Below are 14556 nucleotides of genomic sequence, written 5' to 3' on the forward strand. Positions count from 1 at the left end.
CTGCTCTACTATAATGTTTCTTAAATTTCTTACTTTAATTTCAGATAAGAAAGAGCTACAAGTTTGTGACACAAAAGCACAAACTTTTTTTTGCTTTTAAACTAAAATGAATTTTACCAAGTTTGAGAACTCATTTACCACCTGTGGAAAACCTCTCTAGACTACTACGGAGGGGCAGGAAAACACTTTTGGAGCTTGAACAAAGAAAGGATTCTTCAAAATACTGCAAAGTCTACACAGAACAGAGGAGAAACTGGCAGTGGAATCATGCACTTCGTTCATGAAACCAGAGCAAAACATGCCATGAGACTGAATGGATTTTGATGTAAACACATAAAGCTAAAGCACCTTATACACAGACAGTGCCAAACTCTCAAGAAATCAGAGAGCAGCTGACTTTTTTTTTTGCCTTGGATATTTGAGAGCTCTTAGAGGGGAAAGCAAGAGATTGATGATTAGGTTCTTCCTAGTCTACTAAAAAGGGTGATATATTGGTAAGAAAAGTCATATAATCATGGAGGATACGAGTTTCACTGGGTGGTACATTTGAAGAATAAAGTGCTGACGGTCTCCCAGTTGCAATTGTAGAGAAGAAACTCATATTCTCAGAGAACTAGCCAGGTTAGTTGAGAAATCATTTACTCCTGTACTATGTGCTGTTACACCTAGTAAAATGCTCAAATACAGAACAAAGCATGCACCGATACGTTGAGAGCCACAGTAAGGAATGTGGTTGCCACAGGAGGAGAGAATCAAAACGTCAACTAATTCTCCACCCCCAAACAAACCCTCAGTATCAGAATTATTATACATTAGACCACAAACTACTCTCTAACCTGCAGAGATACCTGTCTTCCAACATGCCTTTACTAACAACCACCACCAAACAAACAGCACAGCAAAATACAGCTAACACTGCTGGGGAACTGTAGCTTAACAAAGAGAGGACATGCAGGAGGAAAGAAAGGCTGTTCGATCACTGTCCTCTTAGTTTTTTCGCTACTGAAAGACTCGTTCATCTGCTGACAAACCAACTGCTAACAAATTTCAAACTCATTGAACACATTTCCAAAAAAACTGTACAAACTTAGCAGCTACCAATGATTTGGCAAACGCAGACAGCATTGTAACTACTAAGTGAAACATACAATATCCCCTATTTTATTCCAAGAGCACTTGTTCCCTACCGGAGGCATGGCCTGGAACAAACCCCTAAGCCCTGCCAGGCAGATGACCTTGTGCTCCAAGCAGGAGCCAAGCTGCTCAGAGATGAAGCAGCGACAAGGGTGGAGGGAACAGAGGCTAATCACTCAAAAGCAGATGCTTGGGGGTGACAGGAGGGCAGCAAAGGTGATAGCAGTGATTGTCACCTAAAAAAAAAAAAAAAAGGTGGGAAAATACTAACCAAGAACAAAAACACTTAAAATAAAAGATTAAGCATGTTTATCAATATAAAGCTACTAAATGAACAAAATTCAGTAAAGCTTAGAAAACACAGGCCAGTTCCACTGCAACTCTAAATCTTCATCCCATCTCTATCAAGAGTCCCAAGAAAAATTAGCTTGTAAAACACATTAAGAGACAGTTTCAAAATTAGCAAACAAGGAATGAAATCCAACTTTCAAGTCATCATGCACTTAAAATAGTATAGTACCAATTCAAATCAGTGTCTGAAGTTATTCACTGAAGGTTATACTGTTATTTGAAGAAGCCAGGATCCAAACAGTTAATAAGTAAATGCTAATTAAGTCATAACCAGAAGATTGGTTTCAAGGCTCAAAACATCCCTACTTGGTACAAAAGTATACTATGGTCTGAAAGAAACAAAAGCTGAAAATACAGTCTGTGCTGGAAGACAGTTGTTTCTTAGGCAAATTTTAGAGGAAGACTGTAAAAACCAGAGACTATGTTCACATTAAATGTATCCCTTTTTCACTATTTTACCATACTTTTTAAAATTTTCTTTCCCAGCTTTTTTTCTTTTCTCTTAAAGCTGCTATTATACTTTTACCATGAAAAAGCAAATCATCTTTCTGTATTGTCAGAAGTAGTCATGAAGATTTGTACCATTTTACAGTAACAAAAAACCAGCATTTGAAATCAAAGGATGTAGAGAAACCAATGTTCCACGTATGCTCTCAACAGCTTGACGCTCAACAAACAAGGCAGCCTCTTTCTTCACTACTCTTCATGAATATTGAAGACTGCAGCTAATCAAATGACAACACAGACAACTGCATCAGGCAGCAACATCAAAAAGGGAAGTCCTGATTCTGCTAGACAAGAGCAAGTAAGAAAGCCGCAACTCCTGTTTGATCAAATATCATCAGCCAAGAAACTAATAAAATGTTTATACTGTACACCTTGCTAACCACATAGGGGAAGCTGTTTTTACCAAGGGGCAACTATCCATTTGTTTCACCAGTGACAACTGTTTTCCATACTGGTTCCCATCCCGCTTTGCATTCCTCCATTTGAGCATGCCTCTGAGTGACAGAAACCAACAGTGAATCCAGATACGCAACCAAGTACAGGCCAACACAGAATCTCAAACACTGGGATTGCCTGCAGAGCTTTCCATCAACCACAAACACATGGATAACAGTAGAGCAATGGCATCTTGTGAAGAGCTCTTAGAGATAAACAAACAGACAGGAATCCACCCAGCACTAGTAAATCTTCAGCATTAAAACCAGGTGGCCAGTTTGGGGTTCCAAGCTTCAAGATATGAACTGATAGAAGAAAGCCTATGAGGCAGTGAGCTGGATCAGAAGACAAGAAAAGATCTTTGAGGAAACACTGGAAGAACTGGAATATAGACACATAGTTTGTGTTAGAGAAGGTATCAAGGGGAAAAACTGATAGCTCAAATACATCCAGGTACATCAAAAACAGCTGGACGTGTCCAAATAAAAATCAAAGTTTACTGCAAAATGTGTCAGTTCAACATTAGAAAAAAATAAGCAGTAAGAATATAAAGCACTGGAATAAGCTGCTTAAGACATGCAGCGGAATTTCCAGCAATTAAGAGATTAGACAAGCATCCGTCAAGAATATTGTAAGTGATCTTCCCTCAAGACAGAGAAAGGGATTCACTCAAGGTCTCTCTTCATCCTTTTTTTGTTCAGTATTCCTCCAGGAACAAAGAAACCCCAAGCAGAACCACAAAAGTAAAAGTAAATAAAGAACCATTCTAGTACAAGTCCATTGTTACAGTAAAACACGAGATTGGATAGAGATCTCTGAACGCTACAGCTTTAATATCCCTTAGTGGCTGTAAAAGCAACATTAATTTGGATTTAGAGTTATGTCGCTAGGGATTCCAGCAATGCAGAAAAAAAAAAATCAGTGAAAAAATTCAAATAAAATAATTAGATATAAACACACTTTAATAGTCTCCCCAATACCAGTTCTTTCATTAATAAAACTTCAACAGTAAAAATCTTTATAGCGTATATTATCACAAAACAGCATGTCCCAGTTAGAGGATGAAGATATCTTAGTGAGAAAGACTTAGCAATATTTCAAAAATAAACTACTGTTTCTAAAGGAAAAAAAAAAATAGGACAGAGTAACAGCATATTTCTACCTGAAAGCCAGATGCTAGAAGACTGCAAAGCAGATATCACATGAACCTATTAACCACTTGAACCTTTTGGGCAGTGGTCTTCAAGAAGACATACTGCAAAGTTAAGTCTGTGTTGGTGATAGAGGATAATTCTTATGAGATGGAGAGTAAGGAAAATAGATTCTAAGGAACAGAACATGGAGAGGGCAGGGTGGTCTCAATTTTTCTCATCACATATGATCAGGATATTTAGAATTAAGGGGAAAAAATAGTATTAGAGCCACTGGGTTCCACTAGTGAGAGCACTGATACACATGCAACAAATGATGTCACCAAACAGCTCCCCGGGGTGTTGTAGCAAAATTTAGATGTTCTATATATAAACCCTTTTGCTCACCTTTATAATGCATTTTGAAGCACTAATCATTCTGATCTTGACATCATCAGTTAGTTTTTGGCAAGGTTAAAAGCAGTTTACATTGTTCTTTTATTTCATATTCCACTGCGACATTTTGAAGTGCCTGAGCACACAAATGTTGTTATATGCTACTAGTTTTTACTAATTTTCCCACGCTGGTGTCTGTTTAAGTTGCTCTGGAAGATTTCAGCCAAAACAAATGTTCTCTCCTAAACAAAGTTAGGAAAAACATTTGTTCATTATTTGAGTTCTCAGTAACTTGCATGCTTTGGAGGAAACATGAATATAGCACAAACGATACCCAATTGGCGAGATCTGCCTTTTAGCAACTTAATGACAACAGACAAAGAATTTGAATCTTAGTTTTCAAACCCTGGAAGTTATGCTCAAGACAGTTTGGTGTTCAGGGGAATGGCTTGCTTTTACATGGTAACAGACTGATGTCTGTCAAACTCCTGTCCTTCCTGACAAAGTTGGAAGGATACAGTGTAGGTTACTCTCAACGTGGCACATGCAATCTGTTCCTTATGCAAAATCTGCACAATAATGAAATCTGCTAAGTGCAGATCCAAAAACTATCTTGTAATCCCTACCATGCTACATTTACTATTTTGCAGACATTTATAAACTGCCCAAGCTAGCTGGATTTTTTTTTTTTTTTGAAGTAACGACTTACAGCTATCACATTAAAGTCACAGAACAAGTCAACTACAGGTCTTTACCCTAGAGCGGGAAAACTCAGGAGTTTCCCCACTGAAATCCTTGGGAAAAAAGTGTACTTACCACTGCCAAAAATATTTCCTTAATCTCATATTCAAGACTTAATTTGAATAATTTTTGTTGGAACACAACAAAAATAATCAGTCTGCAGCTAAAAATCTAATACAGGAATTTCCAGTCTGAATGGTTTGTTTGTCAGAGGCCCATGTTATCGGAAACAAGATTTGAATAACTGCCTAACAATACCCATCTCAACCACAGGCATTCTCATCTGAGCCACCTATAACAATGTAATAACCAAAGTTCCCCTTTAGGATTAAAAAAATCCCCAGCAACTAAAGTCCCTAACTGTCTGAACTTACACCTAAGAAAAAATACAAGCAAGGCTGTTCTATGTGTCTTAAAAGTTGTGGTCTTTGTTGCTGTGAAAAAGGAAAGTCTGGTGAAAGTAAGACGACATTCAGATCATTTCTGACCTTCTACCAATATGTTCTTTCCTTTCTTCGCCACAGCTTTTTGTCTTCTCAACTTAAGCCTCCATTTCAGGGAACTCTGCCAGTAACGTCAGATGCAGGAGCTCGCAGGAAAAACAGAATGGTTCTTCAACTAACCTGAGACACACATTCTTCTTTTGAATCATCTCTGAAAGAGTCTGACATGCAAAGCGTATTAGCAATAGCTTGACCAGAGATTAAAAAGGCTAGCATTTTTCTTTAGAAAACACGCTACTTCAAAGAAAAGCAGGGAGCTGCAGGAGCTGTAGTTACTTTGCATGGTACTTTCTCCACTAGCCGCCACCAGCATGAGATGGGAACAGTCTGGTTCATTCACCCCGTCAACCTCCTTTGGTCCAAAGGGAGCTCACCGTGCAATTATTTCTTCCAGAGAGCTGCAAGTCAATGGTTTTGTACATTCCCATGTTCTTCAACTATGTATTTGTTCCATCACAGCTTAGTTCCATAAGTTTTACCCTGTGTCATGCTCGCCTCTGCCAGTAATAGTGAACCTGCGCATATGCTCCGGATTCAAACAGTATCAATAAATCTAACGGCACTTTGTAACATTTAGCAATGGTGCTACTTGCCATTTACCAGTCTTGCAGGTGAAGAGATCAGAATTGGGGAACTACAAATCAGTACTGATTGTCCCACACGCCGAATGCTTTTTGTGATTACTGTCACAGAAAGTCATTATCTTTTGACATGAGCTTGAATGCAAACATGACGTACAAAGGAGCAACATGTTGCCTTCGGGACCGGGGCAGATAAAATAGTTAAACTCTAGTTGTGGATGTTATCAAAGCGCGACTTTAGGTCAAGGAAGTTGTTTGAGGGAGAGACAACAGAGGAGCTGACTGCCAAAAATTTATGGGCAAGTAAGATGTGAAAGGGTTATTCTTAGCTGTGTATTTCACAATAAAATGAACTACATCAGTGACACACCCTAGCAATACCTCAAAATTTACTACAGAAAATACCAGTGGTATATCCTGGCATTACACAGAGAGAGACTCCAAGTTCCGTGCAAATGCTGTGGCTGGTGATTGACAACATTCGTGCAAAAGGGCTAGCGCTCCTCACAGATGAAGTCCTGGCAGAAATCTCTAAGAAAATCTTCAAAAGGTTTTTAAAAGGATACACTTTCAAGTTTTAGCAGTTTCGTAACAATGCATTTACCTAGGGAAAACAAAATATCTAGGAAATAATGGCAGCTACAACCAACCCCCCAAATGTGACACTTAGTGAGGAGTGAGAATCAAGGGGAGCAAACGCCCTTGCCTTCTCCCTCTCAACTTTCTACCTGGACACCGCACGCTCTAAATCAACAAACAGTAATAAGAAATCAGAAAAGTAAAGCATACCAATGGAAAAAAAAAATGTTTTACCAGCTTTAATGGCTATGACATTAACAAACATTTCAACTCAAAGACAAGAAATTCACAATTCAATAGCCACCTCGGGCAATAAGAATTTTTTCAGGACAACCACACACCCATGCTTTTACTCCGTAACGCCTGTGCTCTGTAGTTACAGACACCAATAGAAACAGAAGTGTGTAAAAACTTTATTTTGCAAAGCAAAAAACAAGCAGATTCTCTAGTTTCTTTTGGGGAGAAAACTAAGTGTAACAGTTTGATGTTGAAGCACACTAAGAAAAATACGAAAAGCAGGATTTTAATTTCCATTCCTGACAGTGCCGGTAGCATAGGTTACACTTGAAATTTTACTAACTCCGTTACCTGAGTTCTCCCACTCACTTATAACAGTGCAAACTTCAAGCTGTGGGACAGGCTGTACAGAAGAGTCTCCCTCCTTCCGTTCCATTCCAGCAGTTCCCCTTGTTACACTCCAACTTTGGGGATATTTGATAGCATCCAACGGCAGGTTCTCGCTGCCACCAACCTACCGTCCTCTCTTCCACCTCTGCAAATGGACAGCACTGCCATAATTCAGATTGGCCATTTTTAACAAAGTAGTACAATACTCTACATGTCCCTTCCTCTTCAGGTTCTGAACACATCCAGCATCTTGTACAATAGCATAATAATTAGAATTCAAAAATTCCCTAAAACATTTTGAAACGTGAATTAAAATTCAGCTCCATCTTACCACTTTGGCAGAGAAAACTGTTCCAAACGGAGCTTACAGAAACAAAACATATTAAAGAAAAAAATTACCCATGTGACTAGGGAAGGCAAGAGATATGCACAAACCCACAGAAATTATGCCATTTTTTCTGACCTGCTATACTGACCCTTTTTGGAGGGATGAGAAAGGACACATCAGCGAATTTTATTTTATTTATGTAAATACAAGTAGAACAATCAGCTAGTGCTAAAATAGAAAAAGCCTCAAAGAGCTGAAGAAAACACTGAAACTGTGGAATAGAAAGGAGATGAAGACTAAACAAACCATGATCTGTAACTAAAAGGGCAGAGTACCTGACATATTGCAATCTTTCAGAGAAGTCCTTCAAAAACTCGATAGCTATCCTTACCATTTTAACTTTTTATCTTTACTTGCACTTTCATTCTCAGAGCATTATGTACAGCAGAACACAAATGTTACAGATCACTGAGCGCAGTTTAGAAGTAGTCAAAGGCAGGCAGCCCCTTACATGTCAGCTCTGTAAGCAAGGATGGTCTCTACAGTGGTGTCTTGCACTCTCTGTACTGTATTATTTGTTTTACAGTATCACTGCAACCATGTGGTTTTGTTTGGGGTTTTTTTTAAGCTCAGTATCCAACACAAACAGGTCTAGATGACTAAAATATTCATCACGTAGAAGAGAAATTCTTAACTCCTCTCCCCCAAGCGGTGTCCTATTAAAGTAAGGCTACAGGAAAAACAAAATTATTAGACAACAAAGCAGCCACGTAAGAGTGAATCAAAAGAAAACAGCCTTCAAAAAATTTCTGCTGCCTGAAGTAGTGCTTACTCTTGAGCCCAATTTATAATTGTGTTTACTCTCTCACCTAACGCTTTGTGATGCTACAGTCTAGTGAGCCTAACTTAATAGAAACTATTCTAGAAGATGGATCAGTAGATGGATAAGTAGACAACAGCATTCAGACAGGGAAATCAACCCCACTTTTGTACAGGAAAGTCAAGTGCCACAAACCTACAGGAGTTCTGTAGAAGATCTTCCTTACTCACACACTGATGGACTCTACTCCATAAAGCCTGCTTTAATTTCCAGGAGACATTTAACAAGATTCTTCACAAAAAGCTCTTAAAGAAATTAAGCTGCCATGGCAATAAAAGGTCTTGCACAAATAGGTTATCTGGTTAAAAGAGAGGAAACAAAGAGCAAAACAAATGGTCATTTCTGACAACAGAGTAAGGCCACCAGTGAAGTCCCAGAGGAATATGAGCTGGAGCCCAAATTGAGACATTCTTACATCTGGAAAAGGAGGTGAATGCTAACAATTTGCTGATGACATCAAGTTATTCCACAAAGAACGGAAGAACGAACACAGGCAACAGACAGCAAAGCTGGCAGAGGTAATTTAGTAAACATAAGAGCTACCCACAGGAACCCCAACTTTATACACACAGTGATGGGCTCCACACCAAACACTGCCACGCAGGGCAAGCACGCACAGCTGAGTCAATCTGAATCTCCCATCCGAAGAAGCAAAGGTCTTGATCACCAGAACCATTTAAAAAAAAAAAAAAATTCTTGCCACTGACCTTGCATGACCTCTAGCAACATCTTACTCTGGTGGTCTGATTCAATTCATCCACCTGGCAGGAAAAAAACCCCTCCCAAGCAGATGGTTTTTGCCAGGTAGGGAATTCCACTAGCTCAAGGAAAGGTCAAAGCCAGCAGCAGCCCTAGCAGAAAGGAAATGGAAGAACTATGCAGCTGTGGAGAAAGAGATTCCTTTCTCAGCTGTGGCAGGCTGGCAGATCAGCCTAACCATGTTGTGCAATTCCACTAGCAGGAACAAGCTCTTGTGGTCCTGGTAAACAGATCTCCGGAATTAACAATACAAAACTGCTGTATTTATCACTCATTTAAGATGGAATTTGTTACCCACTTGCAAATGAAGCTTTACTTCGCACTTATAAACACTAACACATTGGTATCTTCCTGGTCCTTGGGGATTCTAACCCTGAAAAAGGATAGAGAAACCCTCACGTGGGGAAAGCAAACAGATTCTCAGCTTGTCATTTCATTTCAGTTTCAAAAAACACCACTGCATGCTATGCTCTAGCATATAAAATAAATGCATACAATATGAATTCTTTTGATTTTTATTATTTTATTGTAGAAAAGTATTTGACATTTAGAAACATTTCTGACACACGAGTCTATCCCTATGTAACTCTACAAAGAAATATTTTTTTTTTCCTATGAGCTGAACAATCTGTCAACACTGTTTTCACTCAGCTAACCTGCCAATATAATACAAGTCTGCTATATGGAGAGTTACAGAATATAGACTCATTAGATTTATTTATAGAATAAATAGCACGTATTCCACTGAAATCCTCCACAGCAAGGAACACAGTTGGCTAGATGTTGCCTCATGCTGCTTTCTAGTAAAGCATTACTTTTAGGAACCACCTGAAACAACTTGCCTTTCAGTTGAGGGAGGACAGGCTTAACAATTCAACCTCTTGCTCTTAATTCTGCAATAAATGATTAATAACTGTGTGACTGCAACTCAGAATACACTCCCACATCAAGCTCTTCTGTCTAATAACGCTGGCAACTGTGGCCGAGAGGTCTGTCCCACCAAACGATGTTGTGCAAACGATGCCTTTTTGCATATTTTAAGACCGAGACTACAAATCCACCCTGGGCAGGACTATCATAATCATCTTTGACCATCATCTCTCCATCTCTGGGTACACAGAGAGCAGCACATACCAAAGTCAGGTGCCTGAAGGGATGAAAAACCTTGCATTTGCACCATTTGTACCAAATACAGAATTACACGTATTTATAAATGGGCGTTTTCTTCCAAAGCAAGGTGGCTTTGAGATTGTGTAATATAAAAGCAGAGTTACCAAGTTTATATTGAACCTACAGTTCAAAACAGGATACACGTAATGCAGTTTGAACTCAGTAAAAATACACTTATGAATTTATTGTCCAAGGCATCCTGCTCTCTCAAGCATACTGTTATTATTAAAACCCATTCTCCACAATACTAAAATGCCTGCAGAGATGCAAATGAGGAAATGTTGCAAAACTATCAAAACCAGAAGCATAGTTCCTTCTAACGTTAGCGAAACCACCCGAGTTACTGGGTGTTCTCTCACGAATGACACATACAAATTGTTGAGTGGTGAAATCTTTACCTACATTCACACATTCAACGGGACATTTGCGAGGAGCTACAAAATCAGAACTAAAAAGATTCCCATTGCAGCTCCTTCTCTTCAGCTCTTTCAGCCAGCTGAAGGCGGTGTCTACCTTAAAAAAAAACAATTAGTGTGAACCTTCCCAAAACAACATTTGGTTTTGGAAGCATATTTTCAGACTGAAAAGTTGCAACAGAGGGTCATAATAATGTTCTCTCAACCCCTTATTTTCTAGAGGAAGAAAGAAGTATGTCTTTGCACTCCGATCACATATTCAACATCCAAACCAACAAAGTTAAATCAGTTTGGAAAAGCAAAATATTGCTAAGAATAAAGCATATCTCTACATGCCCTGAATAGAAAGGACAAAATAATTATCTGTGAGTGAACTCAAATTTTGTAGGCTTTCTCTTCCTCTTCCAAGAAAGAAAACCAACTCTACTCCTTTCTATTTTTAGCCAAATGAGCAAAGGCAGTGGCACTGCAAGCAAGAGGAGATGGCAATCTGCAATGGGAGAGTTTCAGAGCTCCACGTGATATATTTGAGTGATTACAAGTAAACCTCAAAACCTTAAAAACGCATGAAGATTCTTACAGATTTTGGTTAGCATTTTAAGACCTGAAGCCAGCACATCAGATTTAGATAAGGCCCATCCTTATCTTGGCACCAGACTTCAGCATTACCTTCTGGTTTTGACTCCAAGCACCAGAAGCCAGAGCCTCACCCCAACACTTGGGCACCTCAAGGCACAGAATGAGGAGAGCCACATCTCCGAGAGGCCAACCACCCATGCAATAGCACAGCATCCAAATTTAGTCTTTAACATTCCTGCACAACTTAAGTGGACAAGACAACAAGTTTGCTGCTTTCAGTATGTCTCGTGTTAACTACAGAACTAGCACTTTCAAATTTCCAGCAGGATGTTCGAGTCTCTTTTGTGCATTTTACCAGAAAACAATTTACAAATGTTACGATAAAGACGTGTCCTGATCCCAGTTAAAGGACTTTTCTAAGAAAGTCATCACAATTAAGCATTTCTCTCCCACTGCATCCTTACACTTCTATGGCATCACTTGCCTACTAAAATGATATTTAATACACCAATATTTAGCCACTTTAGAGCAGGGCAAATCTTTGCAACAAAGGGAAAGAAAGGAGAGAATCCAAAGTCACTAGTGCAAACTTGAGGTACATGTTCTTCTTTAGGAAAGTGTTCTTTCAAATCAAAAACATTCACTTGTTGAGTTTCTGAGCATCTCTCGTAACTCATTTCATCAATGCATCATTTCACGTTCATAAACCTTCTCAACTATCAAAAGGTGCACTGCAGTTTCAGTAGATGTCACATAAACATTTGCACAATATGAAGGGCAGGCTGTGGGCAGAGACAGTCACTGAAAAGCTTGGAGACCCCAGTCACAAAGCTCTAACATCAGGGTTTCAACTGCCCTTACAGCTTCTGTCCACAGCATGTTGTGTGTGGACGTTTGGCCACAAAATCCTGTCTCTCGTAGTGAACTTCCCAACTTCAGCACATTTTACAAGTGTTAGGAACCACCAGAGACCGTGAGCTGCCAATCGCCACGTGCTCCAGTCCATAAATACAGGGGTTGTAGAAGAGGTGCTCTGGACCTGCAGAACCGTCACTAACTGTTCATCCAGCTTCAGAAAAGTACCATTTTCCACTACACCCTCCAACTGCTGTAAATCCACAAGCGTGTCCGTCAGCAGTAGCAACCAAGAATTTCAAGTGAACACTCTGTGTTGAGCAGCCAGTAAAAATTACATCCTAGCAGATTAATCATAACTCTGGAGCTAGCCCCTCCACTCCTGCTCACCAGGAAATCCTGCTGCATCACGGACAAGCTTGCCATTTCAAAAACCTCTGCACCCACTACGTGTGCTTTCTCAGGCTGTCCACCAAAAAATCATCACAGTTGAGTCAGAAAGAAAGAATAAACTGGCCTCTAGTTTCATAAAAGAAAGAACTTCTTCCCATAGTCAGGACACCTTTCGACAGACAAGGTATGTACAGCCTTGTGGTCCAGTGATTTCTTCAAGCTCCTTGATGGATTATACTGTAGAAATGCTTGTTGAATGACCTTGCTATCTACAGATAAACAAAAACACCTCACTAGACAATGCAAAACTGCTTTGGATCCAGAAAATCTGGACTAATCCTTCCCCCATACCACCCCCACCACTAGTGTAATGGCATGGAAAAGTTAAGCAAGTCTTAAGATGTCTGAATCTAGAGATTAATGTCATCCATCACACCAAACACAGGCCACAATTTCAGAACAGTTGCGTTAGTGGTATGATCTAGAGAAGGCTTTTCGTTCCTCAGCAACTTAATAAACACTATTACTAGACTAACTCTACAGAGCTAGAAGTACCACCAAATTGTGTGGAATGCAACTGAAAAAAATCAATACTTATAAGGCAGCTCAATTTAGTTTAATTAAACTCGCACAGTCTTACCAAAACCTAAGTTTTTTGACATTGATATTGGCAGTCACATCCCTTTAAGTTGCTCTAGGGATGCTATCTTTTTTCTCCCAAGTCACGCTTCATCCCAACCACCGCTCAACACTCCCCGCTCCACCTCAGGAAGACTCAGAAAGCCCAGTGCTGCTGCCCACCGCTTCCCAGCACAGGCCAGTCACCAAGTCACCAGCACCCGTCACAGAAGCCTTCCTCCCTGCCAAGCACAACCCTTGCTATTTTTGCTGTCCAACAGCTCAGGGCCCCCAGCTTGGTGGTTCTGCCTCCCAGCACCAGTCGGAGGGCATCGCCTACACTTGGCTTCTCCCCGGAGCCACGGTTCCCAGCTCCAGTTCGGGAACCAGACGGTCCAACCGCCGCTTCTCCCACCCCAAAGGTGAGGGAGATACCACCGCTACACGGCGCGGGGCCGTGCCCCCTTCGCAAGCCAAGGAGCGGCCTCTCGCCCCCATGCCGGGCAGCCTGCCCGACGCTGCCCGCCATCCCCTCGCCCCGGTGCCGCCGCACTAACAACTTGGGGATAAGCAACAGGAGCAGCGGCCCGGGGGGGAGGGTGTCCCAGCCCCACACCGCCCCCCGGTTTGTGCCGCCGCCCCCCCCCCCAACCCCGCCTGTCCCGCCTGGACGCCAGCCAGACGCCGGCGGCGCTGGGGCGGCCCGGGCGCTCCCGCCGCCCTCCCCCGGGCCTGGCTCAGGTGGCGGGTCGGGTCGGGCCGGGCCGAACCGGGCAGCCCACCAGCTCCCGCAACTTTCCCTCCCCGCGGCCACGGCACCAACTCCGCCGCCGCCTCCCGGGCCAGCCGGGGGCCGCCGCCGCCGTGCCCCGCGCGGCGGAAGCGCCACCCCCGCTCCGCCCGAGCATCCCCCGCCGCCGCCGCCGCCCGGGCCGCCCCCGCCCTCGCGGCCCTGGGCCGCGCAGCGGGAGCGCCGCCGCCGCCGCCCGGAGCGGGGCGCAGGCCCGGCAGCGGGAGAGGCCGCCGAGCTCGGCCCGGCGCCCCCGGCAGCCCCGGCGGGGACAATGAGATGGCGGCGAAGAGCGCCGCGCCCGGGGGACCCGTTGCTCCGGCAGGAGCCGCCCCGCCCCGCGCCGCCTCCTCTTCCCTCCCCTCCCCTTCTCCTCTCTCCTCGCACGGGCAGCGCCCGCTCCCGGCCCGGCCGCCGCGGAGACCGAGCGAGCGAGCGGCCCCGGCCCGCTGCCCCCGCCCCTCGCGCCTCCATCTTGGATCGGCGCCTCAGCGCCCTCCCTCCCCCGCGCCCCGCTCACCTCGGGCCGCTCCGCGCCGGGTCGGGCGGCACCCCGGGAGCCTGCGGAGCGGCTGGCGTGCGGGGTCCGGGCGGGTGCGGGCCGGGGCCGGGGCGGCGGCGCTGGCGGGGGCCGCGCTCACCGGAGCCGCAATCCTAAACCGCCATCTGGCGGCATTTCCGACCCGCCAATGGCGCAGCCGCCGCCGCGCGCCGGACCCCCAGCGCCCCCTGGCGCCCGCGCGCCGCCACTGCCCGCGCGACCCGCCGCCGCCGCCGCGCAGGG

General features: G+C 43.3%; 1 protein-coding gene across 3 annotated transcripts in view; it reads right to left on the minus strand.

Moving 5' to 3' along the window:
- Positions 1-14542, minus strand: part of STAG1 (STAG1 cohesin complex component) — a 195052-nt gene extending 180510 nt beyond the window's left edge. The window contains exon 1 of one of the 3 annotated variants that reach the window (XM_075760799.1): positions 14293-14542. The gene's annotated coding sequence lies outside the window, so the exon portion shown is untranslated. Of the gene's footprint in view, positions 1-5182; positions 6410-14292 lie in introns of those variants that run through there. The other 2 variants (XM_075760801.1, XM_075760800.1) reach the window with 2 other exon arrangements.
- Between the last annotated feature and the right edge of the window lie 14 nt (positions 14543-14556).

Source organism: Balearica regulorum, chromosome 9 (genome assembly GCF_011004875.1).
Source record: "Balearica regulorum gibbericeps isolate bBalReg1 chromosome 9, bBalReg1.pri, whole genome shotgun sequence".
Taxonomy (NCBI): Eukaryota; Metazoa; Chordata; class Aves; order Gruiformes; family Gruidae; genus Balearica; species Balearica regulorum.